Below are 18,181 nucleotides of genomic sequence, written 5' to 3'. Positions count from 1 at the left end.
TGATGGGCCTGGCTGTTTCACTGTGATGTGTGGGCCCCAAAGTGAAAGGCTGGAGTCTTATTTACAGGGTTGTAGAACTGACCAAAAAACACCTCCCATCCCTTCGTGCTTGCTTAGGGTGCTTCGGGGAGACCTGACATGGGTGCCTGTAGCAGTCACAGAACATCCACACGCTGTTGGTGCAGCTAGGGCCCAAATAAGTCAAAAACGAAGCACGTTGGAGCTGCGTCCCTCACAGGAACCAACCTGCTCAGGAGGATGATGGCAAAGCCCACAAAATGCAGCAGCTACAGGGAGCCTCTTGTTTCTATGTTCAACATGGTGAATGTCAACCAGCACAAAAATTACTGCAGGTCAGAGTGTCACTGCCAGTGATGACATGCTAAACTTGGCCAAGCCCCCTCTCCTGTGCATGAGGTAGGGCTGGAGAGAGCAGTGCAGAGTGCTCCAGAGACTGGTAAAGCTGAGGACTGGGTATGGATTGATCCCTCACTGGGGTTTAGAACTGTGTGGCACAGCACCCTGCAAATCAGCTGTGAATGTCATATACTCAGGTTACAGTTGATGCCAAGATGGGGCTTTAAGCTTGGAAAAGTTTAACTTTTGGGGAAGGAAGGAAAGATTGGGGAAAGAATGAAAAAGGAGGAGGAGAGAGAAAAGAAAACATATTATGCTTTCTGTACTGGGTGCATACATTTTCTCATTTAACCTTCAGCACACCCAGTGAGGTGAGTACTCTTATTACTCCTAGGACAGGCATGACATAAATGGGAAGGACAGTGGTCAAAAGACTTGCCCACTCCACATAGCAACGATTCTCACTCCTGCTTGCAGGTGTGCCTGGTGGAGCAGGAAGAGGGCAGGTTGGAGGGGATAGAGGAGAGATGCTGTAGTCCTAGGGAAAGAGGATGGTTCCTGGGGTCACAGGACTGGAAGCACAAAGAACAAGGGGGTGGAGTATCAATTTCTGCAGGGTTGAAGACAGCACTTCTTTAGCATCTAGGCTGGGGCTTCTAGACAACTTTTTGTGTTTTCTCTGGATTCTTCTCCTTGGGAACAGATGCTTTGTAAGTTACACTCTTATTTATGTTTGTCTTATTTCTGTTTATTTACCTATTCCCTTGGAGCTACCAGGAAGGGCTGTGGCCTGTGGCCACTTTTCCTCTGAGTGGGACCAGCAGTTGGAAGCAGTGGGAATGAGAAGGGAGGGGACTGGAAGGCCGGCTGGTGCCCAGGAGCATCTTCAAAGCCTCATGGGAATTTGGCCCACCCACCGCTGCCCTTCCACAAATGGAACCTTTTCATTTTAACAGCCGGCCCGGAGGCCTTTCGGCAGATCCAGTTGAGCTCTGTAATTTCCATGAGACCACATGCTTCTTCTGAGACCCATTCCTTTGCCAAATGGGCACAGGATCCTGTGGCCAGAGGGATAACTGGAAATGTGTGGGCCAGGCAGATACCCCATTTCTGATAAGACCAGCAGCTTCAACAGCATGAATAAGACTTGCAAAATCAGGCAAGGAAACTTCTGCACTGCCATCCCACTGTTCCTCTTCTGTGACCTCAGGCCTGGATGTTGCCTGACAGCCCACCCACCACAGCACACCCCACCTGAAGCCACGGGGATGTGGGATCTTAGCTTCCCCTGGCTCCTGGGAAAACCTGCTTTCATGTCATACCTGGGCATTTCCACTTTCTCAGGGGCAGAAGGCTGCCATGGTGGCAAGGCTGAAGGGCAGCCTCTTTCTCCCTCTCTTCCTGCTCCCCTATGTGAAGGATCTGGGCCTGTGTCTCACTGCCCTCCAGGAAGACAGGCAGGAAAGTAAGGGCGAGCACAGGCCTGAGAAGAAGCGAGGCAGCTAGTAATGAAAATGAGAATCAGTTCTCCTTCATGTTTCCCTTGGGTTTCCTTTCAAGGCATTACTGAAATCAGGGTCAAGAGGCCATCTGGTTTCTAACCCAGAACAACCCACTCCAGAACACTGTAGGGACCCGGGAGGGTGACCACGTGCTCTCCCTTGGTGACCCCCACTGGCATTGAGTCACTCTTTCCAACAGCTACCAAGCAGGCTCCCTTTGATCCTCTGCGGAGGTGACCCCTTGCTGGGCAGGGCCCTTCTACACTCAAGACTGGCTAATAAAGGACCCCTAAACCTGGTGTGTGTGTATGTATGTGTGTGTGTATGTGTGTGTGTGTATGTGTGTGTGCGCTTTAACAGCTTTATGGAGATATAATTCATATGCCATACAATACACCAATTTAAAGTGTACATTTGATGGCTTTTAGTATATTCACAGAATTGTGCAACTACCACTACTAATTCCAAACATTTTCATCACTCCAAAAAGAATTTCCTTAGTCATCCTTCCCCCAATCCTCCCAATTTCCCAGCCCTAGGCAATCACTAATCTACTTTCTGTCCCTGTACTTATCAATTATGAATATTTCACATAAATGGAATCATACAATATGTGTACTTCAGAAGGCTGGCTTCTTTTACTTAGCCTAATATCTTCAAGCCTTACCCACATTGTAGCACATAGCAGTTCTTCATTCCTTTTTATGACTGAATAATATTCCAGTGTGTGGTTCTACCAGCCAATTTATCCATTCATCATGGTCATTTGGATTGTGTTGACTTTTTGGCTATTATGAATAATTTTCTATGAACGTTCACATACAAGTTTTTGTGAGGACATATGTTTTCATTTCTCTTGAGTGTATATCTAGGAGTGGAATTTCAGGGTCATTGCTCACCCTATGTTTAATATCTGAGGAACTGTCAGCCTGTTTTTCAAAATATGTTCCCAGTAGCAAAGTATGGGGGTTCCAATTTCTTCACAGCCTCAATAATGCTTGTTTATTATATTTTTCTGATTACAGTCATCCTAGTGGGTGTGATGTGGTATCTCATTGTTTTTGATTTGCATTTCCTTGACAGCTTGAATCTTTACTTTTCAGAACTTTAAACCTTTCATCTTTCAACCCAGGCTCCAGTTCTTTGTTCATTTTGTCAGTCTGAAAGAGGTGGAAACTCTTCCCTGGGCCATGACAACATTAGCTCCCCAAGTACCCTGAGAAATCTGGAGTCTGTTTTGGCATTTTTTGAGATTTCTCAGCAATAAAACCTTGTCAATTGCTATCCTTTGAAATTCTCTGAATTCTTTGAAATTTTCACATCTCTATTTATAAAAGGGATTTTTCAACAAATTAGTAGCATAAAAAGGGGGTACTGTTCTAAATTTAAAAAGGCATTAGAGACACAACCTAATGTAATGTGTACATTGTAGTTATATCATGATTTGAGCAAACTGACAGTGAAAAGACATTTTGGGGGCAATCTAAGAAAAGGCAAAAGTATTAGGTGACACCAAAGAACTGTCGCTAATTATGTTAGGTATGATGGTGTTGCAATTATATAAGAAAATCTCCATATTTTTAAGAGATATCTACTGATATCCCTGAAGTAGGAATAAAATGACATGTCTGAAATTTGTTTTAAACTACATCAGCAAAGGAAAAAGATGAAGCATAGATGGTACGGTGTGAACAATGGGATATGGAGGTTCACTCTACTTTTCTATTTCATATATGCTTGAGATTTGTCATAATAATAATAATAACTATGGAGACAATCCCAAAATATTAATGTAAGTTGAAAAACTGTGAAATATCTGGGTCCCAGACTACAGAATGTCATTATGTTCAGCTAAAATATTTTTAGGTTTGTACTTAAAAAGTAACGAAATTGATTCAAACATATCTTATATATTGTATTTTAACTTAAAAGATTGTTCAGGGCCAGGCACAGTGGCTCATGCCTGTAACTGAAGCACTTTGGGAGGCCAAGGCAGGCGGATCATTTGAGGTCAGGAGTTTGAGACCAGTCTGGCCAACATGGTGAAACCATGTCTCTACTAAAAATACAAAAAAATTAGCTGGGCATGGTGGTGCATGCCCGTAATCCCAGCTACTGGGGAGGCTGAGGCAGAAGAATCACTTGTACCCAGTAGACAGAGGTTGCAGTGAGCTGAGATCGCACCACTGCAGTCCAGCCTGGATGACAGAGTGAGACTCCATCTCAAGAAAAAGAAAAAAAAATTAGTCAATGTTTTGATGTTAAGACTTTTTTTCTTTCAGTATGGGTCCTTCTGATTGGCATTTGTGTTTTGTTTTTGTTATATAAACTACAGTTACACTGTCTTTTTTATAATTTTTAGTTTTAGCTTCTTCAAAGGGAAATAAGATATAGACACTATAGGACTGAGTGTAGAATCTTTCTACATTTTTTACCATTTTCATCAAACACCACCACTTACTTCAAACATCAAAATTGACTGCAAATATTTTTATAAATTTACCTTTGTTTGCCCCTTCATTTAGTTTTCTTTTTATATAACCAACAGATCTCTTTTTGCACTTATATTTCATTGCTTTATTTGATACTCAAGTAAATTACATGGTTACAATTAAAGGACTGTTGCCATAAACAGGCTTGGGGACAAGTGCAGCTGCCCCCTGGTAAGCATATAGCTCATATAGCTCAGCTGGTGGCAGCTAAAGCATAGGGTGTGGGCTTCATGCTGAGAGGCATTGGCCAGCATATTTTACAGGAAGATGAAAAATACTATGGTTTGAATGTATATGTCCCTCCAAAATGTATGTGTTAGAACTGAGCCCCCAAATTAAGATAGTATTACAAAGTGGCACCTTTGGTAGAGTGCTCACAGGTGGGAGTAGAACCCTTATAAAAGAGCTTGAGGGAGAGAGTCCACCCCTTTTTTCCCTCTGCCATGTGAAGACACAGCAACAAGGAGCCACCCTGGAAGCAGAGAACAATATCTTACCAATCACCAAATCTGCTGGCACCATGGTCTTGAGCTTCCCAGCCTTCAGCCTATGGGAAATAAATTTCTATTATTTATAAATCACACAGTCTAAGGTATTTTGTTACAGCTGCAAGAATGGACAAAGACAGAATATAGTAGGTTAAAAGGAGATCCATTTAAAAAGCTTCTTCTCTGCTCGGAACAGTGTCAGTTGACTACAGTTTTCATCATCCATCATGTAATTTGAGTGACAAGTAACTGGCCAACAAGTTCTTTGATTGAAGCTGGAGTCTTCAACATGGTGCTGCAGACCATGCAGTTCATTCTACCCATGAGACTGTGGTCAGGACCCTGCAGGCACCAAACCTGGGAAAAGGGAGCTGGGAGATGAGTTAAGGAGCATGAGTTATTTAATCAAGTAATGTTGGCTGTTGCTCTTTCCAGAGACTAAAGTTGTTCAAATGGTTCCCACAGCAAATTTATGCAGAGAATGGGGGCCAGCAGCTAAAACCCAAGCCTTCTGGATTCCACTGCAGCCTTTTCTCCAGACTCTGCTTGTCTCCCTGGGGTGAGGCTCGGGGTGGATGAGTGTTTGCTTCCCTCTTCCAGGTGGTTTGTCAGCCATCTCCTTGCAGAACATGATGTGCTCTTGTGGGAGGAAAAGAGGGGATGATTATGAATCACAGAGTGTCAGAGCTGGAAGGGGCCTTAGTGACTTTTACTCCCACTGTCCCATTTTACGATGAAGAGATTGTGGTCCAGATAAGAGGTTATGGCTTTTCACCAACTTGACCACCACACTGTTTATGTTCAGCAAACATAGATATGCTATTATGTATTAATTCCAAACTTCTGCTCCCAATTTTCTGACGCTCAGAGGGACACCTTGTATTGCTGGATGATAAAAGAGGAACAAACTGATGAAGTGCTGACAAGGCAATGACAGAACGTGAGAGATTTATTGCTGCGTGGGAAGAGATCTTCAGTGATCATGTAGCCTGAAGCTCTCATTTTGTCATCGAGGGACACCAAAACTCAGAGCAGGTTAGTGACCGAATTATCTAATGCATGAGCTAGGTAGTACAAGCAAATGAATTTTAAAATGCTGGAAATTCGTCAGTTGAAATACATTGCACCTGGGTTGCCAAGAGCCCCAGATTGGCTAGTTCATTTTATCTCATGCATCTCCTCACCAGTGCCTAGTACAGATACATAGTAAGTTCTTGATAAATGTTCTTTAAATAAATTATGAAGATCATCATTCAAGTTAACATAGCATAAGGCAAAATACATATATTCCATAAGGAGACTAAAGGTAGTCGAGACCATAGTTGGTTGAAAGGGTAGGAAAGGCTTTGGGGTGGGGCTTGAAAATTAGTGGGATTTTGAGGGTTGGGTTAGGGGAGCTGTAGATGGGAAGATCATGTTCTCGTACAGGGAACAGTGAGCATGATAAAGAGGCAGAGGGCAGGTGACCCTGGAGTTTGGGGAATTTCAGGACATCCGACTGGCCACAGCATAGTATTGGAGCAGGGGAGTAGGGGTGGTGGGCTTGTCACCGAGGGCCCAGAACTCTCTGTCCTTAATTCTTCAGGAGGTTCTGGAGAGGTTTATAGCTTTGAGGAGGGGAAGGACATACATGACCCATTCTTGGCAACAAGACGTTGCAGGATGCTGATATTCAGTTCAGACACAGGAATTTTCCCCACTTCATCCAAATGTCCTGACTCTGGCTCTGTGAAGAGGTCAGAAAAACACTGGGGACTGTCTTTCTTTGGAAATACTTTTGGACCATCGAAGTTTTCAGGGAGATAAACATCCTTATGACGTTTCTGGTGGTCCAGGCCCATCTGGCTGAGGAAGTACAAAGATACATGAAGATTAGGCATACTGGAGGGGAATGTTTGCTAAACATTCTTCATTCTTCAAAAAGGTTCAGGCTCAGTTCAACTTTAGGAGTGAGGCTTGAACTAATGTTGATTTTATCAGCACCTGTTTGCTCCAAGGCTGTAGAAGAAAGATTGTTTGCCTTCCTTCTTATGGTGGTGCTGGAGGAAACAACAATGACCATTTATTGGGTGTGTCCTATTATGTCCTCTGTTAGGCAGTTATGTATACTTTTTTTTTTTTTTTTTTCAATTGAGACAGAATCTTGCTCTGTCGCCAAGACTGGAGTGCAGTGGCATGATCTTGGCTCACTGCAACCTCTGCCTCCCAGGTTTAATTTGATTCTCCAGCCTCAGCCTCCCGAGTAGCAGGGATTACAGGCACCCACCATCAAGCCTGGTTAATTTTTGTATTTTTGTAGAAACGGGGTTTCACCACGTTGCCCAGGCTGGTCTTGAACTCCTGACCTCAGGTGATCCGCCCGCCTAGGCCTCCCAAACAGTTACGTATACTTTCACTAGTCTTTTCACAATTTTGAGAGGTAGTTTTAGAGGTGTGTGATAGCTTTTGTTTTTGTCTTTCCAGCAAGATTTTCCGTTCTCCTGGCATTTGTGGCCATGTGACCTGGGCCTGGCCAATCATTATCACTCATCCCCTGACCACAGTGATTGGACCAGGGAGTGGGCACGGGACCCAATCTGCTCCGATCCTGGTCCTTTCCTGAGACTGATCCCTTGATGCAGGGAGAGAGAAGTACTTTCCGCCCGGGTTGCTAAACTGAGGCTGCCCCGATTGTATGACAGTTGTACTGCAGCTCAGTCCTACTTCCTTTATTTTCTCACAGTTGTTGTTCCTGAGCATTGGCTTCAAAAACCTTGCTGCTCATTTATCTTGTCTCCCAGGGAACCAACCAAAGAGGAGGAGGAGGAGAATAGTGGTGGGGGTGGGTTGTTGACGTCTGACTTTAGAGAATTTTTCTTTCATCACACAATAAAATTAAAAAATAAAAAGACAAGGATGCAGGACGCCCTCAGAGTTCATCCGTCATATTTTCAAAAGGAAATTTTAAGCCCGCAATCTTTCCATCAGCTGCCAGGAGTATTTTCTAGAATAGTTGAAGGGTGTTTTTGCCTAAAACCTGGGGGTTGGCATAGGTGGCCTTTCAAGGATGCTTCTAGCTTCAAGTTTCTGTCAATTATGCTTTGCACATCTAAGAGCTGTTTGGGCTGGAGAATTTCAGAGAAATTTTCCATGTTCCAGTGTTGAGATTCAGTGTCTTTTTGCTGAGTGGGCATTGATGAGAAGTGCCTCTGAACTCGCAGGGGTGATGCAGCCCCTGGCCAGCCTGCCAACTCTAGATACTCTCATCGCTCCAATGCTGTCACGCTTGCTGTTTTTAGGTCTGTTATGGGCAAATCTGTAGCAAGCATTCCAAAAGCTAAAACACTTTTAACTCTCTCCAGAGCAGCCAGAGATCCTCATAGCAAAGCCAGGTAAACCTAGGGGCCGGGGCACCGTACGCACTATCCCTGAGGGGCCGAGTGGGCTGAAATCAGCCTGCACCCTGCCTGCTAACCGTGCATGGGGACACCGTGTCCACTTGGAAGACTGGATGCCTTTCTCCAGTTTCACACTGACTACTTCCTCCCTGCCAAGAGCACACCTTCCCTCCATCTGAAGAAATAAAAGGAGCTTGGGGCCCCAGCATGAACGATTGCCAGGGGCTGGGACACACCTATCATGGGCAGGTTTGTTCAGAGTTAATAAACCTTTGTTCAGGGTGCATAAAGACTTAATCTGCATTCACATTAAATAGGCTGATCGGATACGACAACAATTCCCCACTGTTATTTGAATGGCAAACAGGATTTAGAGCACAAGGGAAGGAACTTTTTTGTATATATAAGTTTTCATGCAGAAAGTCCACAGAGTTTACCTGTAATCTTAGCTCACAATCAGACAAAAGGATTAGAGCTGGACATGTACAGCTTATCAAAAAGCTTAGAGGGAGACCAAAGGAGGGCAAATGCAATTTTTTCTTTCTTTTATGCCCATGTCAAAATGCATGCTTTAGTCAACATCTTGAAAACTCTCCAGTGGAGGTAACTCTACCTTCCTGTACTACAACTATTAGGTAGGTGCAAAAGTAATTGCAGTTTTTGCCTTCAAAAAAAAAAAAAAAAAAAAGGCAAACACTGTAATTACATTTCACCAACTTAGTACTTGAGGACGATGATAGAGCACTGCCAGAGAAGCACTGCAGCCCCAGCCTCATGGCTGGAGCATCTTGTCACTCTGAAGGGGCAAATAGGCCTTATATAAGGGACAGGGCAGGCCACTTCTGGTGAATTGCATACCTTGCAGTGAGACATGGGCTGAGGGTCCCGGGATTGGTGAGAGCAGTTAGCATGTTTGTGCCCCAAACCTTCAGTCTGAGGAGGACAGGAAGAACCTCTCTAGAAACATTAAAGTCAATGGGAAATGAACTTGGGCTTGAGTTATTTTCTGATCAATTTGATTTAAATATAATATTAATAAAAAGAATACATGAAACTAATAGCCTGAATGACAGACCCAGTGGATATGACCTGCTTGGGCAATTTGAGTGACTCTGGCTTTGAGTTTAATATGACTTTTATTGAAGAAATTTTTTTCTAATGGTAAAGAAAAGAAGTAAATCACTAATACCTTAGCAAGAGTGAGTTTGTCATCTGGAATCAGGGGAACAAGAGGAGAGGTCTGGCTGTTGTGTGGGAGTTAGGATGAGGGTCGACAGGAATCTGGAAGTGAAGGGGAAAGGCCTGATAAGGGAGTTTGTCCCCATCCTGCAAGCTTGGCTTTTTTATGAACTTTTTCGGAGTTACAAAAGCACACTATATTCAGTCCTAGCCTCTGTTTTGTAGCTGAAGTGTTGGAAAATGTGGATTTCCTTGTTTCTGCACAATAGGGGTGCCTCAGACTTCCAGACATAAACAGTGCATCCCGCAGGCCAATGCTTCTGAGTCAGGTTTGGGCCACAGGATCCCACCAGAATCAAGGAACAGCCAACCTTACTGAAAACCAAGCCACCCTGAGCAAATCCATTTTGAATTCCAAAGTTAATGTGAAGCACCTATGAAAATAAACATAGGCAGAAGCAGCTGTTAGAGGGAACACAGTTGCTCTGTTTGTTCTGTAGGGGCTAGATACCTAGAGGAAGCCCTCCTCTTGCAAACAGAATAGATCATAGGATCTGGAGAAAAGAGGCAACAAATCAGCCAGAGAGTATGTAGCTCTAGATTAGTTGGGCTTCTTGTGTTCCTAAATGTTTTTCTTCATAAAAGACCCTTGATCATGTGGCAGTCCATCTACCCATCCATCCTCCCATCAGTCTATCCCTCCACTCATCCTTCCATCTATTCACTCATCATCCATTCATCCACCCATCTACTCATCCACCCATCTCTCCACTTATCATCCAATTATTCATCCATCCATCCATCCATCCATCCATCATCCATCCACTCATCTTTTCACCCATGATCCACTCACCCATGTATCTATTCATCCACCCATCTATCCACCCACCACCCATTCATCCACCCATACATTAACTTATTCATCCAACTGTCTGCCCATTATCTACCCACCCATCCCCCCTACCTATCTCCCTACTCATCTACCTCTCCATCCATCCCCCAAATACTACTTGATACCCATTACATGTGCCAAGCTAAGGATAGCTGGTCAAACATACTTATCTACTCGCTGAGTGGGCAGGAAGTAGAGTGTTCTCTTTGGTAAAGGAAATGACTGACAGACATAATAAGGCTCAGTAAGATGCACTAGAGCATAGAGATAAAAAACACAGGCTTCATGATGAGTCTGTCACTTTCTAGCTATGCAGGAAAGTTGCTTAACTTCTCAGCACCTCAGTTCTGAGGTGAAAGAATAATAGGAGTTCCCGCTTTACAGGGTCTTTGTAGGAATTAAGTGATTCATTGAAACCTAAGTGCTTAGCACAGTGCCTGGCATATATGATGTCCTCAATACATTTTAGCTTGTGTTATTAAAAGTAGGACATCTAGAGAAACAGAGTGAATTACATAATCTAAAGAGGCAGTGGGAAAGGGGTTTCTTAACCCATTTCCCATTTGCCCCGGAGCACTTGCAGCTGCAGAGTTCACCCCAACAAAACTCACAGATTACAGTCCTAACTTTACCCCCAAAGTTTGCCACAGAATATTTTGCTTTTATTATTATTTTTGCATTGCTGTAGTATATCGACTTTGGGAACAAAATATATCATTCTGTTTATAGCATTCTGTCCATTTATAAAATAGTCATTCCTGATCACTGGAAATGTCAAATCCTAGAAAATGTAGCATTCCTACGCATGATGTTAATTCTGTGGTGAACTCATGGCACTGAAATGGTGTGACAAGGAGGTGACAATGTTGTTCACATTCCACAATCATACTGTGATTGAAGTAAACAGAAATGGAAAGAAGTCTAAGAAGCCACGTGTCATTGTGGATTATCACAAGAATGTGGGAGCAGTGGACTGGCTGATCAGATGCTCACTTCCTATCCAGCTGAGCACAAAAGGCACAAGGTTTGGTCTAAGAAATTCTTATTTATTTATTTATTTATTTAGAGACAGAGTCTCACTCTCTCACCTCGGCTGGAGTGCAATGGCGCGATCTTCTCACTGCAACCTCCGCCTCTCGGGTTTAAATGATTCTCCTGCCTCAGCCTCCCAAGTAGCTGGAATTACAGACATGTGCCACCACGCCCAGCTAATTTTTGTATTTTTAGTAGAGATGGGGTTTCTCCACATTGGTCAGGCTGGTCTCTAACTCCTGACCTCAGATGATCCACCTGCCTCGGCCTCCCAAAGTGCTGGGATTACAGGCGTGAGCCTTCATGCCCAGCCTTAATTATGTGTATACTTTTCTTTTCTTTTTTTTTTTTGTTTTGAGATGGAGTCTCTCTCTGTCGCCTAGGCTGGAGTGCAGTGGCGCAATCTTGGCTCACTGCAACCTCTGCCTCTCGGCTTCAAGCGATTCTCCTGCCTCAGCCTCCCAGAGAGCTGCGACCCAGCCACTTTTTGTATTTTCAGTACAGACAGGTTTTACCATGTTGGTCAGGCTGGTCTCACACTCCTGACCTCAGGTGATCCACCCGCCTAAACCCCCCAAAGTGCTGGGATTACAGGTGTGAGCCACCGTGCCCAGCTGGTCTAAGAAATTCCTTTGCCACCCTCTAAACATTGCAGTGCTGAGCTCCTACATCCTGTTTGGGAAGGACAATCCTGAGCACATGATAAGCCATGTAAACTTCAGGCTGACGTTGAGTGGAAGAATGCTGGAAAAGCATCATAGGCCAGGGCAGCAACGTCTTCAAGGTCGTCCATGCTCTGATGATGTCACACTTCTTCCCTGTCTGGAAGACATTTCCCCAAGAGCGTACCACTGGTATCAGGGAAACAGAATCCAACTGGTGGCTGCAAAGTTTGCTGAGCGCACAATGATAAAGATGGCAAGAAGGTCCGGAGAGAAGTGCAATATTTTTGTGCAGAATGTGATGTTCTGCCTTTGTCCCATGCTTTGAAATTTACCACATGAAAAATAAAATTAAATACGGATCATCATATACATTTCTGTTACATTAGGATTAGAGACAAGTTCTGTTTAGAAATCACTCCAAGAACAGTTTTTATATTTTGTTTTCACATTGAAAAAATCAGTCAGATTTGTTTCAGCTTCAAGAAGCATGTTTATGTAAAATTAAATGAGTGCTGGCCGTGAGCTAGCTGCAGATTTTTTTTTTTTTCTCTAAATGGAAAATGGGACAGAAAGATGCATTCGAGGCCATGACCAGGCTCTGGGTACTTTACAAATGCCCAGTGGCTGGGAGTGGAGGGAATACATTGCTGGGGGAAGCTAAAACCTAGGGCTTTCTCGCCTGTTGTCTTCTTGTTCCCATAAGTCCAGCAATGGCTCAAACCAATAGTGTAGCCAACAAACAAAAGGCCCCAGTGAGGAAAGTCAGGGGTTGGGGGACACCCCAGAAAAATAGAGCGGGGGAGGTCAGAAGACCTTGCAGAAATCTTGCAGGATCCTGACAAGGGGCCAAACTGGCAGCCAAGAGAGGTAGCTGAGGCTGTGAGAGACAAGGCAGATGGAGCCCCTGAACCTGGGGGGCCCTGGCTCTTCTCTACTAAATATTCCTCCAAGAAAGCAACTGATAAAGGGAGGTCAGGAGTGGCCACAGAAAAGACAAAGGCTGGGTCTAAGGCAGAAGTTCCTGCAGTCAATATAGTGACTTCTGCCAACCCACTGGAATGTCTGGAAGAAATAGAGGCCCTAGTCAGGAATCAGGAATCTGACTGGAGATACGATCTGATATGGACAGGCTAGATGATACTGTCCCTGGCAGGGGAGAGTGGTGCCTGCCCTATAGACATCCTACAGGCTTCTTTTGGCCAACTGGTCCCTGGAACGTGGGAGTCGGGATTAGTTTAAGGGAGAATGCTGTGGATAACAGGAGGATCTCTCCAATCTTGGGAGAGGGCCTGGGAAGCATGAACAGAACAGGTGGAGGTGAGTGGGTCAAAGATGGGCAGCAAAGGCCCTGGGGCCACCTCAGTGGGATCTGCCATTAAACATCTCTGGGACTCTTTCTGTATATCTTGAAGGTGGAAGGTAAGTCTCTGAACACTTGCTGCGGACAGCAGTGAGACCCACCACCTGGGGTGAGCTACCTTCATCTCTAGTGGTGGCGTAAAGTCTGAGGAAGATTGGAGACCTAGAAAGAAGGACAGAGAAATTGGAGAAGAATTCCTCCTTCTGGCCCTTAAACTCTGAACTGGGAGAGAGATAGTCTATGGGAGAAGATTGAGATGGATTAGAGAATTCCTCTTAAGGGCCTCCTCCCTACCCCTGCCCCCAAACATGGAAAGAAAGGAAGATCCTGAGTTCCTGCAAGGGAAATTCTAGGCACCTAGCTAGTTCTGAGAAGTAAATAAGCAACTTGATAAGCAAAAAGGTAATGGTACCTTAAAACAATAGTCAAGGAAGCTAGAATCACAGAATGTTTGGTTCCTCTACAAAAACTAAAGATAACATCTTACCATGTCTCTGAGTTGCTTCTCAGAAACTGGCACCCCACCAAATGGATCTTCTTGCATGTAGACCTCAGATAAGGGGGAACTGGGGACTGAACTCAGCACTGTTCTTTGTTCTACATTTCTTTCTGAGAGGCCTGGAGGAAGTCATACCTAACCAGAGTAACATGCTTTTGTACTGACCCCAAATTTTTAAACAAAACTCTTCTTTAACCAATTACAGAAATCTTTGAATCTAACTGTGACCTGTAAGCCCCCTGATTCAACATATTCCACCCTTTTAGGCCAAAATCAATAAGTAACCTCCATGTATTGAGTTATGATTTTGTCTGTAACTTCTGCTTTCCTGAAATTTATGCCTGCCTTTAAAAATCTTCACCTACAAACCATATGGGGAAGGTTGGGACTTAAGCATTAGCTGCTCGATCCTCCTTGCCTGGCGCCCTGCGAATAAACACCTTCCTTTTTCCTGCTACAAACCTTGGTGTGGGTATCTGGTGTTACTGTGCTGAGCCAGTGGACCAAACTGGGTTTGGTTCTATAACAAGATAATGGTTATTTTCACACTTACCACAGTAGAGAACCTCACTGCCTTAGGAGCAGACACTCCTGAGGCAAGGCAGATCCCAAAGATGCTGGGATAAACTAGCTGAGTTTGTCTAGGAGATGCCACATGCATGGCACCCAGAGAATCCTACCTCGTCCTATAAGATGCATAAAGATGGGCTCAAATACCAATTCAAAGACCCGTGGACAAGAAAAATCACCCCTACAATATTCACAAATTCTAAAACGACTTGCTTGTGGTCAGCCTTGGCTTTTGAGTTCCTGCTTCCACTGAATTAGTTCAGTTTCTGACTCAGCTCTTCAGTCTGTAGATGTTGTCTTTGTTTTACATCAAAGTGACCCACATGTGGGACTTGGCCTATTCACTTGACTGCCACTAAAAAAGCCACTCCTACTCAATGTGAATGCCTGTAAAGCAGACTGTCCTGAAGGGGTAAGGAAGCTGTGGAGTTAAGTACATCAGAACAGGGAAAATGACTTTGGAATCTGAAGCAGACCTCCTTATTCCCAGCAGTTTTTTGGCCTCTCAACCACGTGGCTTGCCATCTTTCTTCTTTCTCCATCACCCCCCCAACAAATCTTTTCTGTTCAAGTTCCATTGAATTCTAATTCAGAAAAGTTTAATTATCTTTTAATGAGCTTGTCTTCAGCTGAGTCATGATTCAGGATCTCACCTTCTAACCCCAGATGTTTATCAGGGTCTTTTCTTCAATAAAGACAGTCCTCTCTGAGAAGAGGATTATAATTTTTTTCACTCCATTAAGCCTGAATGAAGGCTGACTACAGAAGAGAAAGGATGTTGCTTTTCTTTGCTGAACTGGGAGGAGACAGACTTTTTTAGCCCCTGTGAAATCTGTGAAGGTGGTTCAAGAAGCAAAGATTGCAGGACAGGTCTTCATCCTTCCTCTACCTGGAGAAGTTTTCCTTGTGCTGGTGAGAGAAATCACGTGCTTACTTTATCTTCTTCAAAGAGCAAGGAATGACTTTGAACTGAGGTGGGTACTCTTTCCAGATCAGTTGCTAATCAAAGCAGCCAACCCTAGTTCTGGAAGTCATCCTTGACAAAGGCACTTCTTTTAGTAAAATTCAAACAAAACTTTAACCTTCACTAAGAAAAGGAAATGGATTGGTTCAGAGTTATTGCTATGACTAGTGTCTTGCTAAGCTACCCTAGAAAAAGGGAAATGGACCACCTGTCCCCTCCATCCATTGCCCACTCTATGAAATACACAAAAGAATAGAAAGGACTTCACAGTTTTTTACTGACCAAACAGGCTCTGTATTGAATACTTTTGATATATGATCAATTTAATCTTCAGAGAGAATCTTCAAAATTTCTCCAAGAGATTTATCTCCATTATATGTATGGAAGGAAAGTAAAAACTCAGGATCTCAATTCACTCTGCCAAAGGAAAAAAATTAAGCTAAAAGTCATGCTTAATGACTTTGCATGAGTCATGCAAGAAGCTGCCTTTCTTTTTGCTTCTAAGCAGATAGCTACAGATAAGAGGTTAAATATCTCCACAGGCAGTTAGTTTATGTTCACTTTATCTTATGAAAAGTGCCGATTTACTGAGCATAAGATGAATACATAATTCACTATTCCTCTACCTGCTCCTTTTTTCTTGCAACATAGGGATTACCATACCCTTCCTCTTTCCCCTCCAGTCCACTTTTTGCCTTTAAATATTGATGTCCTCAAACTAATCTTTGGAGAAAGGCACAGACCACAGACTATTTCTGTGGCTCTGTCTTTATTTCTTCTGGGTGTGTCCTTAACCTTGACAAAATAAACTTCTAACTTGATTGAGACCTGTCTCAGATACTTTTTGGCTTACAAATTGGCAGCCAATGGAAGGGATTCTGAGAGGAGAATCCCTGACCTTTGACAAATCTTCTACCAGTGCTTGGAATCAGCTTAGGTTATCTTTGTTGCTCAAACAAAGATAAGACAATTTTCTGCGGGAGCTCCTCCCTCCAGAGAATCCCTGATCACCCCAAATTTGGTTGAGATCTAAGGTTTATTTTGAAGTACAACTCCTTTTCTGGAGTTTTACTCACTTCCAAAAAAAATGGCGAGTTTTTCTGTTTCCATGACAATTGATGGCAGGCAGCTCCTTTCTGGAGTTTCAGCTTGCATCCAACAAGGAAGGTGAGTTTGAGTCTTCTACTGCTTCTAAAATGGTAGAGAGCAGTATTGAGCCTAGGCAATATTCCTAGGTAAGTAGCTGAATTGGAGTTTTGTCTTGAAAATCCTGCTTAATGACTAAGAGTTAAGATCAACAACCAGCTGATCTTAATTTCCTCTTAACACTAAAATGCTCAGTAATCGCACTGGTTTTGTTGTTGTTGTTGTTGTTTTGTTGTTTGTTTATTTTAGTCTTTCTCACATTGGATTTGACCAACTCTACCTGACTTGGTCAAATCTAAATGAGAATTTCAAATTATGGGGAGCAATGTTTTTGAATTGGCTAAAACTCCTCACAGCTGCAAAAAAGAAGAAAAAAATCATACGCTTGGTTTTGTTAACAGCAGCAAATCTGTATGAGTATGCAGCAACTTGATTCTTGCTTCCTCAGAGGAAAGAATTCGTCTGAGGGGCATAAGGCAGAATGAGAGACCATGGCAAGTTATAGAGCAAGAGTGGAAGTTTATTAAAAAGTATTAGAGGCCGGGCGCGGTGGCTCAAGCCTGTAATCCCAGCACTTTGGGAGGCCGAGACGGGCGGATCATGAGGTCAGGAGATCGAGACCATCCTGGCTAATACGGTGAAACCCCGTCTCCACTAAAAAATACAAAAAACTAGCCGGGCGACGAGGCGGGCGCCTGTAGTCCCAGCTACTCGGGAGGCTGAGACAGGAGAATGGCGTGAACCCGGAGGCGGAGCTTGCAGTGAGCTGAGAGCCGGACACTGCACTCCAGCCTGGGCGGCAGAGCAAGACTCTGTCTCAAATAAAAAAAAAAAAAAAAAAGTATTAGAGCAGGAATGAAAGGAAGTAAAGTACACTTGGAAGAGGGGCAAGAGGACAACTTGAGAGATCCAAATGTAAACTTGGGGTTTTTTATGTTGGCATGCTTCCAAGGTCTTGTGTCTCTTCTGCCCTGATTCTTCCTTTGGGATGGGCTGTCCACATGTGCAGTGGCCTCCCTGCACTTGGGAGGGGGCCGCAGGCATAGTGTATTTAATGAAGTTCTGCGCATGCTCACTTGAAGCGTTGTTCCCTTACCAGTCGAGTGTTCCTAGAGGAAGGTCATATACCAGTTAAACTCTGCCATTTTGCCTCTTAGCATGTGCGTGATTGAGTCCACTTGCCCAGCTCCTGAGATCTTACTGGAAGACAGCTGATCAACAGCTTTGGGTGTTTCTATCTATTGGGAGACTGAATTTCCCTGGTGCTGGCTGTGACCAATTGTTTTAGAGAGACAGTTTAATAACTGCCTGACCATCACCTGACGGTCTCCTGGCAGTCCTGGTTGAGGGGTAGGGCGCTGTCCTGCCATTCTTATGTCTGCCTAACTACCTACTCAAACAGTTTCTCTGTTCACTTCCTTTCTTAAAAGATTGTCCTTTTGTTTACTCTTATTCCATTCTATTCCTCCTTCCCCTTTTGCCATCTTTGGTACGAAGCAAATTCAAAACAAAAACAAAAACAAAAAAACAAACAAACAAAAAACAAAACAGAGAAGGCTTCTAATCAGACCCCTTAAAGAACTCAGAATAAATTTGCCATTCACCCTTTTTGGGGGTGTCCTGCTTTCTTTGTGGAGTTTCAAAAGTCATGGGCAGAT

General features: G+C 43.7%; 1 long non-coding RNA gene across 2 annotated transcripts in view; it reads left to right on the top strand.

Annotated features, from left to right (window-relative positions):
* The window catches only part of LOC115899093, a 215,625-nt gene that overhangs the window by 138,181 nt on the left and 59,263 nt on the right, over window positions 1–18,181 (top strand). For both annotated transcript variants that reach the window (XR_004058719.1, XR_004058718.1), the window contains one exon: window positions 5,708–5,874. This is a non-coding gene — a long non-coding RNA (uncharacterized LOC115899093). The remainder of the gene's footprint in view (window positions 1–5,707; window positions 5,875–18,181) is intronic.

This window comes from Rhinopithecus roxellana, chromosome 8 (assembly GCF_007565055.1).
Source record: "Rhinopithecus roxellana isolate Shanxi Qingling chromosome 8, ASM756505v1, whole genome shotgun sequence".
Classification (NCBI taxonomy): Eukaryota; Metazoa; Chordata; class Mammalia; order Primates; family Cercopithecidae; genus Rhinopithecus; species Rhinopithecus roxellana.
Note: the sequence above shows the minus strand (reverse complement) of the source record. Positions and strands in the feature narration are given on the sequence as shown.